This window comes from Balaenoptera physalus, assembly GCF_965194825.1.
Source record: "Balaenoptera physalus genome assembly, chromosome: 10".
NCBI lineage: Eukaryota > Metazoa > Chordata > Mammalia > Artiodactyla > Balaenopteridae > Balaenoptera > Balaenoptera physalus.
The window spans coordinates 64,963,713-64,976,810 of record NC_138889.1 but is presented as its reverse complement, the minus strand read 5'-3'; the positions used below and the strand labels follow the sequence as shown (position 1 = coordinate 64,976,810).

The 13,098-nt window shown below is 40.4% G+C and overlaps 3 protein-coding genes across 4 annotated transcripts in view; 1 reads left to right on the top strand and 2 right to left on the bottom strand.

Moving 5' to 3' along the window:
- The window catches only part of ZNF215 (zinc finger protein 215), a gene marked incomplete at its 3' end in the record, with an annotated part of 111,457 nt that extends 107,094 nt beyond the window's left edge, over positions 1-4,363 (bottom strand). Inside the window, exon 1 of one of the 2 annotated variants that reach the window (XM_082476342.1) lies at positions 4,248-4,363. The remainder of the gene's footprint in view (positions 1-4,247) is intronic. The other variant, XM_082476339.1, reaches the window with a different exon arrangement.
- LOC309667678 (olfactory receptor 10A4-like) overlaps positions 1-4,363 on the bottom strand; it is a gene marked incomplete at its 3' end in the record, with an annotated part of 55,558 nt that extends 51,195 nt beyond the window's left edge. The window contains 1 exon segment of the mRNA XM_082476410.1: positions 4,248-4,363.
- A 5,904-nt stretch (positions 4,364-10,267) lies between these two features.
- The window catches only part of LOC309667657 (interferon-induced very large GTPase 1-like), a 51,392-nt gene continuing 48,561 nt past the window's right edge, over positions 10,268-13,098 (top strand). Inside the window, exon 1 of the mRNA XM_082476293.1 lies at positions 10,268-12,661. The gene's annotated coding sequence lies outside the window, so the exon portion shown is untranslated. The remainder of the gene's footprint in view (positions 12,662-13,098) is intronic.

The window sequence follows — 13,098 nt, the reverse complement described above, 5'->3', positions numbered from 1 at the left end:
CAGATACTTCAACAACTATGCTGGTTTTACAACATATTCACTTTGCTTATCACCCTCAATGCTCTGGTTTAGTCAAACATACTAACAGCATTATTGAGATTCAATTTGCAAAATTTGTACAGGCCCTCCAAATACCTTGGCCAGTATCATTGCTGTTGGTCCTTCTACATTTCAGATCTACCCTTTTTGGAACTCATAAGCTCTCACCCTTTGAGAGAGTCACAGGATGCCCAATGCACTTGGCTTCTGCTTCTTTTGATCCAAAACTGATAAAAGGAGAGATACTCTGATATTGCAAAGGCCTAATTGCTTCTATTAAAAATAACTGTATTTTGGTACATCAATCATTTCACAGTGCACTCTCAAGACACAAAGATCTTAAGCATCAAAGCTTGCAACCTGGAGATTTCATCTTTTGGAAAAGATACCTCCAGAAGAGGTCTCCTCAACCTAGTTGGAGAGGTCTCTTTCAGGCACTGCTAACCAACCCTTGTGTCACCAAACTCCAAGGAATAGATAGACTCTTGGATTCACATGACATATGTAAAGAAAGCATCAAATCCTGATTGGACAGCACATCATCTGGTGACCTGAAAGTAAAGATTTCACAGAACTGAATCAGATGACATTGGATGAGAAGTTTTCCCAAGATATCCAGATTAGGTTTGTTGGAAGTTTGTCACCAAACCTTTGATGATGACGTAAAACTTCAGATGACCTCCAGTGTCTATGATCTTGATAACATATGGGCTTCAGATAAAAAGTGCCTGAGAGTTCTCCCTCTTACCCCTCATTACTCAGATGTGACTCCAATAGGTTTTCAATCTGTGCACTTTCCCTCCAATGTGAGACCTACACTCACAGTACACTTACAGGAAGAAAGGCACTTCCTGGCACAGATGGGCAAAAAAGCCACTGAAATTGGAAAACCTGACTTGATCAGCAATGCTTTCAGAGAAAAATCTTGATAAAAAGGGGAAAAGTGTAAAAAAAATAATAAACAGCAACCTCAATTAAATAGAGTCAGGAGATCAAAGAGGAAGCTCTCACACCTTGGGACAATAGCAGAGTCCAAAAGGAAGAAGGAAGATTCCTCTTTGTTCCTGTCAAGGACTCAAACATGAAAAGCCATGGACTCTTTGTTTACTATGGCCTTCCCAACTTCCTTGCTCCTTCTATAAAAGTATTCTCCTTCCCTTACTGTGTGGGGACTTGCATGTGGCTTGCCAAAGATGCAGACCCCAAACTGCAATTCTCTGCTGATCCTGAATAAACCCATCTTTGTTGGAGAAATATCTTGCAGTCTATTTGTTTCAGGTCAGCACTTTTTAATAGTTCATTTAAGTTATTATTAGGTGTTTATATCAATTTTATACAACACCCTATTGAATTTTTCCTTCCAAACAAAATAAATTATAAATTACATTTTATGGTGAAAAGTGCTAAGGTAAAAAACACATCAGGGATGAAAAGGGTAAGGGATTAAGAGATACAAACTACTATGTATAAAATAAATAAGCAAAAAGGATGTATTGTACGGCAGAGGGAAATATGTCTATTATTTTGTTATAAGTTTAAATTGAGTATAATCTATAAAAATATTGAATCACTGTATTGTACACCCGAAACTAATATAATATTGTAAATTAACTATACTTCAAAAAAATACATCAGGGAAGAGAAATAGAAAGGGAATAGCAAGCATATGATGGCAACTTCACATAAGGAGATTAGAAAGGCCTTTCTGAGAAAGTTATATTGAATTAAAGACCTAAAGGAATTGAAAGAGGGAGTCATTCAGTTATCTGAGAGAAGAGCATTCTGAACGAAGATAACAGCAAGTTTAAAATTCCTTAGAAGGGAATGTGCCAGATGTATTTGAGATGTCAGTACAGGAAGCTTTGACTTTACAGGAAAGTCTGGTTTCATTCTGCTGTCTGACCTCATGTTCCACAGGACACAAGAAAAAGATTTCAGATTTAGACAGGGGCATGAGATATAGTCAAAAGGAGGCTGTTTAAATCATATGAGAATTTAACATGCAGAGGTATATGCTGAACTGTATGCCTGTGGGTTTCTTGTATCAAGCATAAATAGAGATGAAGGACATAAGCACATACCATGTATATTAGTTGCCTAGGGCTACAGTAACAAAGTACCACAGACTGGGTGGCTTAAAACAACAGAAATTCATTGTCTCAAGTTTCTGGAGGCTAGAAGTTCAAAATCAAGATGTCAGCAGAGCCATCCTTTATCTGAAACTGGTAGGGAAGAATCTTCCTTTGCCTCTTCAATTTTTTTGGTGATTTGCTGGGAACTTTTGGCATTCCCAGACTTGCAGTTACAGCACCTCAATCTCTGCCTCCATCATCACATGGTATTCTGCCTGTGTGTCTCTTTCTCCTCTTCTGACAAGGATACCAGTTATATTGGATTAAGGGCCACCCTACTCCAATATGACCTCATCTTAACTAATTACATCTGGAATCACCCTATTTCCAAATAAGGTCACATTCTGAGCAACTGGGGGTGAGGATTTATTAACGTATCTTTTAGGGGACACAATTCAACCCATAAATCTGGGGTTAATTGTTTAGGCTCAAGGCAGAGAGTGATGGCAGAGTTGTGAGTTTGGGAAACTACTGAGAAGTAAAGGGATCTTGCCAAGATAACACAGAGCTCTGGGGTTCCTTCTCCACTGTGCAGGTGGAAGCATTGAAGTCAAGAGGACAGAAGGGTTTTCTTCACATACTTGGTAAATCTGACCACTCCTAGAAGAAACAGTTACTCCAAGATCTAGTCTGCAGGAAAACTATTGCTTCAAGTTATATTTTTAATTAAGAAATATTTATCATTTCAATAATTTATACTTCCCAAGAAAGCTAGTAATGATATTTATTTGTGACAGTTTAAAGTGGCTACTTCTCAATGTTATTCAAAGACATGACTTCCTCTTATGCCAAACATGTCTTTGAATCATACTGTTGAATAGGTCACTTCTTGGTTATTTTCCTGTTTGTGTTGACCCCATGCATGGAATACAGATTCAACTGTGTTCTACTTCAGACCATGGCTTATCTTACATTAGTCTGTTCCTGATCTGGTTTCCTCCTCTTCTTGGATTTTTCCTCCAAGTTTTTAGGTATCCATATTTCTTAAATGATCACTATAAACATAAAGCAGTCATTTGAGATAAATTTTCTAGCATTCAGCCATGAATCTTTGCTTTCCTATCTGGCTTTTAATTCCTTTTTAAAATTTCTCCCATTTTCCTGAGAATGATGGAATATTGACTCATCAAGGAGAACATTTTGAAGAGAGAGGACAATCTTGTTTAGCAAAGGAAAAGATCCACTGAACCCGGGAATTTCCAATCCTCTATCTCTGTTCTGAAAAATATTTTAGGCGGGATGCTCCTCTGAGATCAAAAAGTAATGAAAAACTTTCAAATGTGAATTTGAAAACAAATAGGCTTTTAATCACCAAATGAATTGATGTAGTTTAGACAAACTCCTGCAATTATGGTGCTCCCCAAATTAAACTACAAGGCCATTAGTACATACACAAAGCCCATATACCAATTTAAAAGCAAAGACAAAGAAGCCAAAGTTTAAAACTCACTTAAACTGAGAAGATTCCATGGGGGAAAAAAGAGGAAGTAAATGGAAAACAGGAAAATAGGAAAACAATATATTTAGAGCGCATTATTAGAGAGACCATCATGGCAGGAGACTGTAAAGGCCAGGGAAAAAATTTTGGTTGCCATAGAAATGTGTCTCTTTAATACAACTTAGCATGATTACAGCAAATAAGAGTAAAGTTGACTAGCGTCAGAAACTGCACTTAGAGGAAATACTTTGAGAGGTCCACTCTAGAGTAGATGATTTGCAGGTTTAGAGTATATGTTCTGAAATAGATGGCCTGGATTGTTGTGAGGATTGTAGCATTTGCCCCATCATGTTTCACTCTCTAAAGTGCCCCATTTTAAAAGTAAACTATGTGGTCACCCTAGTTTTATGGGCCTGGAACTCAAGACTTGTAGCGGAGTTGTCCTGTGTCTACTTAGTTAAACTGAAACTACATTTTCTAGAACTTCCTTCCCTTTGTAGTTCAAGGTTAGTGTAGACCACAGAGATATTCTGTGTGAGATTTAGAAGGCAGAGGTGAAGCAGCTATATTCTTTGTATTCCATGTAGAAAGTTGATTAGGGACACTATTGCAGCTCACAGATGTTGTCACTGACTCACCTTGTAGATGTGGGGCAGTGGTTCAGGCGACACCTCCATCAGCTCCCATCCAGCTTCCCTCTTTCATCTTCTCCAACTTGTGGGCTAGGTAGGAGTTTAATATTGTGACAAAGGGCACCAGCTTCTTTTGCAGATCACCTGAATTATCAGAGTTAGGTGACTGGATGACTGGAGGCTGTAAGAGACCAAAACAGTCTTCAGCTCATCCTCATGGATTCCAGTTTACCATTATCCTCCCCCATGTCATGTTCATTTTACCTCCCCAAGTGCCTGTCTTGGTGACTTCAGGCCCAGCACTAATCACAGAGGCAACAGTCATTTTATTGCATGAGATCACAACCCTGTAATAAATCCCTTGGATAGAACTCTGATACAACGCTTGACAGACAAATAAGAAAATAATTTGCATATGGTTGACCAGTGAAGACAAGGGGTCATTTAGAGTGAGAGTACAGAGTAGATGAGGAAGGTTTTACAACGAGGCCATAACAAAATACAGTAGTGCATGTCTCTGCAGAGTGCAATGAGCTTGCAAAGCCAGCAGAAGAGAAGTGCAGCCAGATTGACAAAGGGGGACTCAAGAAAAGTGCTGTGTCATGAAAGTCAATGGTGGTTTCAAGAAACAGGAACACTGTCACACGCTCTGTTAAAAACAAGACAACAGGCCCAAAGTTGAGCCTGCTAACCCCACATCACTAAACTGAGACTTAATTATAGTTTTGGCTTTCCCAGAAATGAGTCTGATACCAGTCAATCAGTAATTGCCTGATCAGCATTGGTTAGGTAATCCGCCTGATAAATCTTTGCCATTCCTATAAGGAAATAACCAATCTGCCTTTTTGCCTAGTACAGCTTCCTTGTTCCTTTTCCCTACTGTCTATAAAATTACTTCACTGTAGGGCTTCCCTGGTGGTGCAGTGGTTGAGACTCTGCCTGCCAATGCAGGGGACACGGGTTCGAGCCCTGGTTTGGGAAGATCCCACATGCCGTGGAGCAACTAGGCCCATGAGCCACAGTTACTGAGCCTGCGTGTCTGGAGCCTGTGCTCCGCAACAAGAGAGGCCGCGATAGTGAGAGGCCCGCGCACCGCGATGAAGAGTGGCCCCCACTTGCCGCAACTAGAGAAAGCCCTCGCACAGAAACGAAGACCCAACACAGCCATAAATTAATTAATTAATTAATTTAAAAAAATTACTTCACTGTATAGCTCTCCAGATATCTCTTCTGTCTACTAGATTGGACTCTGACCCGCACATGAATCATTGAATAAAGCCAAAGAGATCTTTAAAATTTACTCAGTTGAATTTTAACACCTCCTAAGGGTAAGGAGAACACTAAAACAAAACAAACAAACAAAAAACCCTGCCTCTTGAGCAATATGGAAGCTACTGACGGCCTTATCCAGAGCTGTTTAAGTACACTGACACAGCAGATATCAGCCAGGAGTGGGTAGGAGAGAGTAGAATGTGAGAAAGTAAAGAGAATGAGCATAGATAATTCTTTCACAAAGTTTCTGAGAAGCCAAGGATGAAGGCAGAGTGATAGGTGAAGGTATACGAGGTGGCAGATGAAGGGATTTTTGAAAAAGAGAGAGTCGTTAGCCTGTGTGTGTGTGTGTGTGTGTGTGTGTGTGTGTGTGTTTTAATTTTTTTGGCCACACTGTGCGGCCTATGGGATCTTACTTCCCTTAATTCCCCAACCAGGGATTGAACCTCTGCCCTCAGCAGTGGACGTGCCAAGACCTCATCACTGGACCACCAGGGAATTCCTGATATTAGCCTGTTTAATAGCCAATAGGGTTCCAAGGAAAGATGACAGACTGAACTCACATATTTATTCCCTTTCCCTTCAGAGACTCTGCTAAAATGATAGTAACAAACACAGAAACTTTTTTAATGTAACTATAACGATGAGAACAGAAGAGGGTCTGTGAGGGGATGGGAGATTTTGAAAATGGATGCAAGACTGATAGTGGATAGAGCAGGCCAGGGTAAGCCACAGCCCGAGCTGCTCACAGAAGATGAGCAGATTCACCCCCACATAAACATACACAAGAGAATCAACTGAGTCAGAAACTCGAAGACAACCCATACAATGGAGAACATGCTCCCCTGCTCAGAAAGCCTGGAGCCAGGAATTCCACGATGTGAATTCTATCTCCTACCCACCACGATCTTCTAACCCCCAGTGTCCTGGGGGTGGAGTGGAGGGAAGATAGAGGAAGAGAGACAGGTGAAAATCCAGGGAACCTAATCAGGAGACAGCTCATTGCTGCAGCCTTCTAACATCACCAGATACTACAAATGGGAAATGAGTAGACTACTTGGTGACTCAAATATCACAATTTCTATACTTCATACTTAGAAAAACAGGTCAACTTCAACTTTTTCAAATGCTATAGGCTTTATCTTTCCAAACTCTAACTTGGTTGAAAGGCAGCTGTTACTGGATCAATGTTTGAAAGTTTGTTTCCTTCTCAGAGATGTCCTGGAGTTTTTCAATTATGAAGTAAAGAAAAGAGTACAATATCTATTCACTTAAAGCCATATTTTAGACAAATGTTTTCTGCTCTAGCCAAGATCCCTACTGACAGTAAAAGTCGGCTTATTTCTGGGAACTGAGAAATGAAACAGAAATCCTGCAATGATTAACAAGGAAGAAGCCAAGTAAGAAATGTGAACATTTGTGGAAGACTGTTTTTGAATCTATGGATATTTTCGCCATTAAATGATTTAAATGATTGAGACAAACATTACTTGCAAAGCCACACTGAAGTTTCATTTCGGGGAAATGAGAAGCAGGGCAACATCTGGTCTGGTCCCACCCCCTGCATCCTCCCAGCACAGAGGGACAGCAAAGACATGTTCACAGATTGGAGCACAATTAAGCACAAGATAGTGAAGAAAAGCCTGAAAGGCACAGAACAAGTTATGTGGTCTCTTCCTTCTGGAGGGTCACAGAAGTTCAAATTACAAATAGAAGAAAAGGGATCCTGTCTGCCCAGATTTGATCTTCAGGATTACAACCTGGTTTGAGTGTAGACTAAGATATAGACCATAAAATGAGGGATATATCTGCATTAACCCATACAGTATTGAACCAGGGAGGTTCAATAATGAAGCTAGGGACGAAGTGAGAGAGTAGCACTGATATATATATACACTACCAAATGTAAAATAGATAGGTAGTGGGAAGCTGCTGCATAGCACAGGGAGATCAGCTTGAAGCTTTGTGAGGACCTAGAGGGGTGAGATAGGGAGGGTGGGAGGGAGGCTCAAGAGGGAGGAGATATGGGGATATATGTATACATATAGTTGATTCACTTTGTTGTACAGAAGAAACTAACACAACACTGTACAGCAATTATACTCCAATAAAGATGTCAAACAAAACAAAACAAAACACAGCATTCCCATTTACTGTTATTTAACCAAGAGAAATGAAAACATGTCCATAGGAAGAGTTATAATCTAGTGCCCATTGCAGCTTCTTCATAGTAACTTCAAACTGGAAATAACCTTCAGCTATCAAGAATTAATAGATAAACAAATTGTGGCATACCCATACAATAGAATACTCAGTAATAAACAAGCAAGCAAACAAACAAAAAACCAAACAGGTGATTAGATAAAGAAACCACTGCTAAATGCAACCATAATGTCAAAAACAAAATGACAGAAGCCAGACACCATAAAATATGCACTATATGACAATTTAAATGAAATTCTACAACAAACACAACTATGGTGATGAAAAGCAGATCAATAGTCTCCCAGGGCTCTGGGTTGGGAGAGGTGATTCACTGCACAGGGGCAAGAGGGAAATTGTGAATGATGGAAATGTTCTATATTGTTATCCTAGTGGTGATTATATGATGGAATATACTCATTAAGACTCATCAATTATGTACTTAAAATTGGTGAATTTTAGGCTTCCCTGGTGGCGCAGTGGTTGAGAATCTGCCTGCCAATGCAGGGGACACGGGTTCGAGCCCTGGTCTGGGAAGATCCCACATGCCGTGGAGCAACTAGGCCCGTGAGCCACAACTACTGAGCCTGAGCGTCTGGAGCCTGTGCTCCGCAACAAGAGAGGCCGCGAGAGTGAGAGGCCTGCGCACCGCGATGAAGAGTGGCCCCCGCTTGCCGCAACTAGAGAAAGCCCTTGCACAGAAACGAAGACCCAACACAGCCAAAAATAAATAAATAAATAAATAAATTAATTAAAAAAAAAAAAAAAAGAGTGGTAGAAGTATATTTTGTTCTAATGAGGCAACTCTGGGTGGGCTCCTGGATGGGTGATGGTCACCAGAAAGACAAAGCCATGATTAGAAGTTTCATATTTTCAGGCCTCCACCATCCATTCTCCAGAGAGGGGAGAGGGGTTGGAAATGAAATTAACAATAGATTAATATTATGTGTGATAGCCTCCATAAAATCCCAATAGCATGGGGTTTGGAGAGTTTTCAGTTTGGTGAACACATCCAGATACCAAGAGGGTGATGTACCCCAACTCCACAGAGACAGAATCTCCTGCACTCAGAACCCACCCAGACCTTTAGTAAACATAAGGAAGTGTTCCCTGAGTTCTATGAGCCGCTCTAGCAAATACATCAAACCTGAAGAGGCCGTCTTGGGAACTTCTGATTTGTAGCCAAGTCAGACAGAATTTGACGGTAACCTGGGGACCTGCTACTTGCAATTGGCATCTGAAGCCAGGGGCAGTCTCCTGGGACTGAGCCCTTAAACTGTGGGATCCAACAGTATATCTAGGAAGATACATAGTGTCAGAATCAAGTTAAATTGTAGGACAACAGGCTGGTGTTGCAGAATTGCTTGCTGTGGGGAAAACCCTCCATGCATCTGGCATTGAAACAAAGGAAAACTGTGTTTTTACTAAAACACCTAGGTTATCTGATTTTTCTTCCCCTTCTTCCTCTCTTTTGATGGGATTCAGTGAAGGCTGCCCCAAGATGTGCCACTCTGGCATGCAGATTATTTCCAGCTGAAGACAAGCAAGGCCCAAAAGACTCAGGAAGAACCTTGGAACTTCCACGTAACTGCCTAAGATAATTTAATATAGACAGACTGTTCCAGGAGGGAGATATCACTATAGATAACTATATAACACTATAGATAACTACAGTATATTATGAACTAGGAGTGGTAGACAGGGAGGAACTTAGCGAGGCCAGTTTGATCCAAGTCCTTCTGTGTCCCATTCTCTCTAGATGGCCCAGCAAACATTTGTTTAACAAACGTTAAATCTCTACATTTCCCTGTGAATCACCTTACTTCCCTTTGAAATCCCAGACCCCTACCTCCTTCTCCTTAGTCCTGTAAGATAAATAAATGTACCTCATCTTGCCTTACTGTCTTTCAAATTTCTCATGCTTATGTTAATCCTCCATATATATGTATTAAATTTGATTTTCTACTGTTAATCTGCCTGATGTCATTTTAATTATTTGACTAGGCAAAAGAAAGAAGAGGGCAAGAGGAGAAATACCGCCCACCCCCTTTCTTCGTTGGCAAGTATCACCCACCAGATTTGAAAAGACACCCTCAAAAGACATTTTCTCTTAGCTAAAGATGAGCCAGCTAAAAGGAAAGGATCAGGGGAAAATGCCAGGCAAGACAGACCCAGTGATCTCAGCTGCCCTTCTCTCTGTAATCAATGGATTAGAGATGGACTGGCCCATTCCTCAGGATTTTTAGCCAAAGCTGAAAGTAGGGCTGAAATTAGGGTGAAGCAAGTGAGGCACCTAGAGTACAAAATTTATGCACTCTCTCACTCTCAATTTCCATTCTACCCTGGGTTCCTCTCTTGCCTCACTCTAGTTCCAGTCCTGGATGGAACCCTGGGTGGATTATTGGCTCTCTCTAGTATCACTGCAGAGGTCTGGGTGAATTCCTTTTCCCTCAGTTTATTCAGAATAAGGCTAGAATTTTTCAAAGAGAACATAAGTTAAAAACTGGCAGTAAAAAAAGAAACAAAAAAGCCTGGAGAAAACATCTTTCAAAAAACATTCACTGGGGCTTCCCTGGTGGCGCAGTGGTTGAGAATCTGCCTGCCAATGCAGGGGACACGGGTTCGAGCCCTGGTCTGGGAAGATCCCACATGCCACGGAGCAGCTGGGCCCGTGAGCCACAACTACTGAGCCTGCGCATCTGGAGCCTGTGCTCCGCAACAAGAGAGGCCCCGACAGTGAGAGGCCCGCGCACCGCGATGAAGAGTGGTCCCCGCTTGCCGCAACTAGAGAAAGCCCTCGCACAGAAACGAAGACCCAACACAGCTAAAAATAAATAAATAATAAAAATAATAAAAATAAAGGAATTCCTTGAAAAAAACAAACAAACAAACAAACAAAACATTCACTAATCATTTAACTGAAGTTCATGTTAAAAACAAACATTTCTTGGAATTGAGAGAAAACTAAAAGATGAAACCAAGAGTCTGTCCTCTGTATTGGGGGTTGACCTGGAGGAACAGGAGGTAACTGTGTGGTGAAATGAACCTGTTTGTGAATCTGATTTTGATTCTACAGGATTGTTTTAATTCCTTCATTAATTTATACATTTACTGAAATCTTAATCAAATTAAACACTGGAAGGAGCACTGCAGCTGAAGACACTCCACTTGATGTTTCTTGTTCTGACAGATTAGATCTTCAAACAAATTACATGCTGGGGAAAAAAGAATTCATATTTGAATGTCTACTGCAGGCCAAGCACTGGGTGGGATTATTAACCTATCTCATTTTATCCTCATTAATGTATAAGAGGTGGGTAGTGCTACTGGCACAAATTCATTCCACCACCTGGGTGCTTCTCATTACTTAGGTCGCCCTCTCCACACTCAAGACATAAGCAAACATAGTTAGTCACTGTTGGATCCCAAATTAATGACTGACATTTAAACTCTTGTTTACTAGAAAATACCTACACTCCTATTCTAAAAGTAGGAAAAGTGAAGTCTTATTGGAAGGACACCATGCCAGCTGCCCTTATACCTTCTTTGTGCCTCATGTCAACTCACTGAAATAGCTATTAATATCCTCACATATAACTTGAGGAAAACAGCTCTGACAGATATGGTAATTTCCTTATTCAATCATCACACATTTTGTTCATCTATGTGTTTCATGCACTACATCTGGGATATAATGATGAAGAAGACAGATCCCCCACAACTGGGACGAACACAGGAAGGTGGGATGTTTCAGGTTTGGGGGATGGGAGAAATCAGATAGACAGCTACAGTGCAGCACAACGTGATAGGAGCATCATTAAGAGTGGTATAACTGCTCTGAGAGCACAGTGCAGAAGAGCTCAGTATAGGTCCATGTAGTGGAGATGTGCAGGTGTACTGGGAGTGGGAAGGGGAAATATGAAACAATGTGGGTAGAATTTCTAGAGAACCTGGGAAAAATGAGTATGAGGTTCACCTCCAAGAAGACGTGTGTAGACACATAAAGCTTGAAACAGAAGAAGAACACTGGAGCAGGAGGTACTGATCTACAAGCAAAATTATAATGAATTAAATCATGGAGTAAGATAATAATCAATGAAACAAAATGCTTTACATGGGATTTAGGTGTGAGAGAAAACAGTCAGATTTTTAACATTACTAAAAAGCTCTAATATAAAATATAGACAACTGTAAAATTCTCTTTCTCACCATAAACACACAATATGCTGTTAAGAATTTATCTCGCGGTAGTGTTGAATCATCCAAATCAGCTAATACAATGTTGGAAACCTGGTTAATTTTCAAATCAACCACAAAAAACAAAACAAACAGACAAACAGCTAATTCTAGTGAGATCTTTTATAGGAAATAAAACCTAAGAAGTTTCATTGGCACTGAGAGCATGCTTCTTCTTTGTCCTTGGGTGACTTGAGAGCTAGAACAGTAAAGCAGTTAAAGCAACTTCCCTGAGGAAGACACTCAAATGTGCCCATGTCTCTTCTCCTAAATTCTTTCCCTATCCTGTCTCTCCCATGTTCTTTATCTGGTGCTCAACCCATTCCACCACTGATACACACATGCATGCACACAAATATACCAACATTAGTCTTCCATTTGCAGTTATTTTAACACCCAGGAATCACAATATAAACAAATAAATGAATTAATGAATAAATAAATAAATAAATACAAGCAGGATTCCTTTAAATCAGCTGATTTTTTTTAAACGGGGAAAAAAAACAAAAATAAAAGTGAAACCAGTTTTTCTCTTCCTGTTTGGAGGATAAAATAAGGCCCTTTTACCACAGAGGCAGCTGAAGTCTAGGCTGAAGATTTCAGTCAGCTTCAGTCAGCAAACTACCAGACTCCGGGAAAGAACCAGCTCTACTTTCTCTCGAGTATCTCTGGAGCAACCTGAAGACAGGAGCTTGGCCTCAAGAAGACAGGTAGGTGAAGGAAAAGGAGGGAAATGGGATAGACAAAGAGATACAATGACATACTCAGAGACTAAAATAAAAACAGAAATTGATGGAAACAGGCATAGGGACAGTCAGAGACACAGGCAGATTAAGGCATGCTAAGAACACAAATAGGAACCTGGCTTTCTCATTGTTCCAATAAACAGCTCCGAATCTGGGGGAAAGGGAGTACATTATCGAAACAGACAAACAACTTGGTAATTTTTATTGTCAACTAAAAATTAATCTAGACTTAGGTAAAAAGAGACTATTTGAAAGGATTATTGCAATAAGGGGAAAGAGACTATTGTAATAGAGAAAATAATCCAAACATAGAGCTTCAGGCATCTCAAAGGCCAGGCAGAAGGGAATATTCTTTCAGAGGAAAGGGTCAGCAGGCTAAGAAGAACACAGTATAGAGGGAG